At 41.9% G+C, this 5,190-nt stretch overlaps 1 long non-coding RNA gene across 1 annotated transcript in view; it reads left to right on the forward strand.

Moving 5' to 3' along the window:
- The first annotated feature begins 1,518 nt into the window (after window positions 1-1,518).
- Window positions 1,519-5,190, forward strand: part of LOC127533215 (uncharacterized) — a 32,191-nt gene continuing 28,519 nt past the window's right edge. Inside the window, exon 1 of the long non-coding RNA XR_007940995.1 lies at window positions 1,519-2,604. This is a non-coding gene — a long non-coding RNA (uncharacterized LOC127533215). The remainder of the gene's footprint in view (window positions 2,605-5,190) is intronic.

Consider the following 5,190-nt stretch of genomic DNA (forward strand, 5'->3'; position numbering starts at 1 on the left):
AGTTGTGACTTTACAGTGAAACACTGTTAAAAGAATGAATTGACTCCAGTTTGGACACACCTTCTCATTTAATGCTTTTTCTTATTTTCATGACTGTTTACATTGTAGATTCTCACTGAGGGCATCCAAACTATGAATGAACACACATGGAATTATTTAGTGAACAAAAAAGTGTGAAATAGGTCAAAACATGTTTCATATTTTAGATTCTTAATGACTGCTTTTCACACTCTTGGCACTCTCTGGATGAGCTTCATGGAGTAGTCACCTGAAATGGTTTTCCAACAGTCTTGAAGGAGTTTCCAGAGATACTGAGCACTTGTTGGCCCTTTTGCCTTCACTCTACGTCTATCTCAAACCAAACCATCTGGATTTGGTTTAGGTCAAATAACTGTGGAGGCCAGGTCATGTGACACAGCACTCCATCACTCTCCTTGGCCAAATAAACACTCACAAATATAGAAACACTATTAAATGAGAATACAAACATATACACATGTGTATGTATATATATATATATATATTCACAGTGTTGAATAAAACAGTAACCTGAAATATCAGAACAGATCAGAATGGCATTAAACCTAGAGTGTCTAAATAGAATAGTATAAATTAGTGACATAAAAGCGAACACTGCAGGATATAAAATGTAAATAAGACAAAATAACATATATAAAATGACATAATAGAAATAACAGAAATAAGACACAATAGAATTCCTTTATTGTCATTGCACTGCGTACAATGAACTTAAGCAGCAATCATGTCAGTTTATTCGCAAAATCAGACTTTTTAAAAAGTACGATAAGTAATGTATAAATATAAAATATATAAATCTTGCAGAAAAATAGTATGTACAAGGATAGTTGAGTAAAATAGTGATGCAGCATGTTGTAAGGATAACTTATCTGGTGTATTAAGACCATTATGTAAACAACTGTATAATTGACATTGCACTTCTAGATACCTCATATTGCATGTTGTTGTTTTTGAAATGTTTTATAAATGTATTTTTGTACTTTCCCTATTGTAGCACTTCGAGATTCTGTATGTAAAGTGCATTATAAATTAAAGGCATTAAATGTAACGGCTTAAAGTGGTGAAAAAAGTACTTATGAGATACAGTAGTACATAAACACATAAACACGTGTCAGTTCAGTATATAAATGTATTGTGCATATGAGAAGAAGGTGTGAAAGGTGTGGAGATTTCCAGATTCTTTGGATGTAGCAGTGAGTAATGAACAGTAAATTAAAATAACAGAAATTACAGCACAACACAAGCAACTTCATGGAGCCAAACAGAAACACTTAACAAAACATTTTAATGAAGTAAAGGATTGAATTTGTCCGAAAGAATCCAGCTGCCACGCTGTAATTAGCGCCTGATGTGTGGAGACACGTGATCCCAACGCTACTCTGAGTAACAGCTTGGATTTGACACTTGGATGTCACGGAGCGTCGTGGCGCGTCGCCGCCACCAGGGGTCGCAGCGCACTAACATGTCGCCGGTCAGGCAGATAACGGGAGAGGTGTGATGAACCTGGGATGTATAAAGCCTCCCGCACAGCATCGAGAAAGCAGGGGAACACCTTGAGAGAGCCGCAGACGCGCCGCCCCGGAGCCGCCGGAGGACGCAGCCGAGCGCGGCACGGGCCTGCGTGGCGCATGTGGACGGGCGAGCCAACACACCGCAGGAATGTGTGCAGTTAAGAGGCAAACATATGCTCGGACATTACTCTGTGTAATCGTTTTCAAGTCCTTTCTGAGCCTAATTGAAAATACTGGGGCCACTTTGCTGCGCCCCCGACGGAAACCTAAAATTGGAGACGGGCCAGTGACGCGCTGAAAATAACCAGGTTAGCACTTAGTACCGGTCCATTTTGGGGAGGGCCCAACACGAGGGCGCAGCACCATATATCAGCTCCTTCCAGCTGTTTGGGAATATCCTGCTCATAATCTCGCGGCTGCAGCATGGCAGCGGCAGCAGGCTGCTTTCCACTCCCGCTCTCCCTGTTCGCAGAATGGATACTGGGTGACTGACGGGGCGCTGGGTGCGCACTGGGGGGATCTCTCGGTGGGAAACGCTGAAGCTTCTTCTTCTTTTTTTCTTTTTGTTGTTGGAAGGGAGGGAGGGCAGGAGGTGGGAGACTGGCACAAGGCGCGACACTGTTGCGTCTGCACGTTTTTTTTTTCTCCTTCAACAGACGGGGAAAGATGGGCCGGGTTGGTTGGTTGGAGAGGGGGGGACTGTCCGACTTATTCCAAAAGACAATTCGTTCTCCCCCTCAACCCGACACCCACTCAAAAGGATAATCTTGCTCAATTTGGGATGCGAGCAGCGCCAAGTGATCACATATTAGTTGGGCGGCGGTGCTGCTGCTGCTGCTGCTGCTGGCGGTGGATGGACGGTGAAGTTTAACTTCGCTTCCAGACGCGGTGTCCTCTCCAGGCAGCCAGACAACCAACCAGACAGTCGGCGCTTTTCTTTTTTTCCCCCCGTTTTTAAAACGTGAAGTCTCCATATGGCTACGGGATGCTGACACCTGCCCGGTGCGCAGGTAACTCCAGGTTCTCCAAACACTGACAGACAGCAGATCAATAGGTATGTATGAACCGGTTATAGATTATAGATTCCTCATCACCTGCTGTGGATGGATTTCCAGAATCCATAGGTTCGAAACATTTTCCTCCTCATGCAGTCCCCGGCGGTGAGACTGATGAAGAGGATGATGAGGATGGTGTGTGTCAGAGGCTGGGTCTTTGCGGGCAAGGTGAGTCCTCAATTCATTCAACTGGCCTACAAAGTCCCAGTTTCTGGCTCATGTGACCCCCAAGTCGTAGAAAGTACACTTCTGCTACGTTTTAAAATTGGGAGCAGGTTGGAAGAATTAAGTATTTTTAAAAAGTACTGTGATATCTGAGGAGAAAAAGTCTCATTAAGACACTGTATGATATCCGGAAACACACAATTTAATACAGCAGAATGGCTGTAATATTTTATTTTTGTGCACTACTACAACACCACAATGTCACTATTAAATACCACAATTTTAAACTGCATGTATTACACAAATTCATTTTTAATGTTTAAGCTAAATCTCAGACATTAAAAAATAAACAGCTGGAGGGGCTCAGGCAAAAACAAAAGAAAACATGGCATTAATGAAAAATTAACTATGTAATAGCGTAAATGACCAATAAGTGAATGTCGCTGCTTAAAAAACAGCTAAAAAAAATGACTTTTCACTTGCAGTCTTGAATGAGAAAAGTGCTTCTAAGTGTGACTGAAAACCAGAGCAAGAGGTTGTTTTCTGACAAAAACAACGATGACCAACTTTCACATGACGTTTCTCTTGAAGAAAAAAAGTAGCTCTGCTTTTTCTTTTTTTACAATTGGCCTCATTCTGCTGTACACTTCTAGATCAATTGTTTTCAAAACAAATTCATTTTTTCCAGCTTCTTTTCGTCCTCAGCTTAATCAGAATTAGGACAATTTAGGGGGAAAAAACAAGTAGAAAGTTAAACTTCCAGTTATTTTTGTTGGATTCATTTCTCTTCAAAGACCACACATGAGAAGAATTTAAATTTGCAGCCTTATAGAGTTGCTCATGCCGCTATTGAATGCAGATGAGCAGTCAAGCTAAAAAATGTGAGCGTATCTGTGGAAGCTTACAGCTCAAGCTCTGCATCAGCTTACCTAAATTAACAAATAAGAAAAAGCAGAGCTGTCCAAAAAAAGTAAAAATCACAAAATTGCCACACTCTATTATGTCGAACAAGTTTGTCAAGTAGGGGAAGAAGTTGTTTTGGAGGCCTGTTTCTATATCTGTCCTGACCCTAGCATGCCGTACATACGCCACTAATGAATTTAGCATCCTGACACTACATGCTTTATGTAATTAATAGAGCCGAGGGCTGTGGTGGCATCTCCGTGCTGCAAGTGACACATAGGTAAGACATTCGCTGAAGCATGGGATTTTTATTTCAAAAACACAAGAGCCCTGCGATTATTAAAACACACCTAAAACAGTCGTGTAAATGAAACCGACTCCCCCCCTGACAGTACAATAGGTGGGATCGCCAATCTTTCTGTCAGTTGTATTTATTAAACTGTTAATACTCGGTCATAAGCTATTTGCAGGCTGTGTTTAACACGCAGGTGGCAGGACATTTGTTTGTGCGACCCTGCTATTACTTATTAGTAAGTTGCTGTGGACTGAAGTTACAGGAAAGTTGACACTTGAGGTTCTAATTAAATTCTGCCCGATTGCAGGTTACACTCTAATGCTAATTAACAGTGATTAAAACATCTCACTACTCTTAACGCTCCTGTTATCAGACGATTGTACGATTATTAAAATCAAATGCAGAGAATGCATTAAAACACCTTGGATTGGTGGAGATGCTCTCAGCTATCATCACCGATTCCATCCAACGTAGCCCACTAAAGTGCAGTGACACATCAACAGAAAGCAGATAAAACCTCTCCAGCCAAGAGCTCTCCATATATGCTGCAGGAGAGCACAAGCCAGTGCGAGTATGAGAGCTGAGGGCCTAGTAAGGGAGGCTTGGTGGAATGAGCCTGGTTTGAATAAGCAGCATGGCTACGGGGAGCTCTGGGATAGTCACCAAGTGTGCTGATTAAAATTGTGATATTAAACAGTGCTGGCTGCTACTGCCTGCCAAGCCTCTCTCAGTGGCATTTCACATTGTTTAAAAGGCCCAATCGGACTCATCTCACCACTTGCTGCACAGTGTTGCTTACATCTTTTTTTTTTTCCACCAAGGCTGTCTCATATTCTCTCCTCACACCATGTCTTAGCGGGGTTGCAGAGTAACTTTAAATAGACTTTTCCTACAATTCCCAAGTCTTTTCCTTCTCTAGGCTCAGCCAGTTCACAAGCAATCGGTGCATGTGTGTTTTATTGTGAACATCATATATATAAAAAAGAGCCTTAGATGTGTTTACCTTTTCCGTGAAAGCTGAACTTCGAAAGAACACACGGCGTGCTCCTTCTCGGAAATTCTACCCTGAACTCATTCAACCCCCTTTAAAAACGTCACTGCAAATCCTCATAAAATGTTGCCATTATAAATATACAATTCAAAAACACTGGGAAGCGTGCTCGCTTTATGTGAAATACACGACCAAGCCCCTCCTTAAAAGGTCAGACTGCAGACACTGTGG

Source organism: Acanthochromis polyacanthus, chromosome 3 (assembly GCF_021347895.1).
Source record: "Acanthochromis polyacanthus isolate Apoly-LR-REF ecotype Palm Island chromosome 3, KAUST_Apoly_ChrSc, whole genome shotgun sequence".
NCBI lineage: Eukaryota > Metazoa > Chordata > Actinopteri > Pomacentridae > Acanthochromis > Acanthochromis polyacanthus.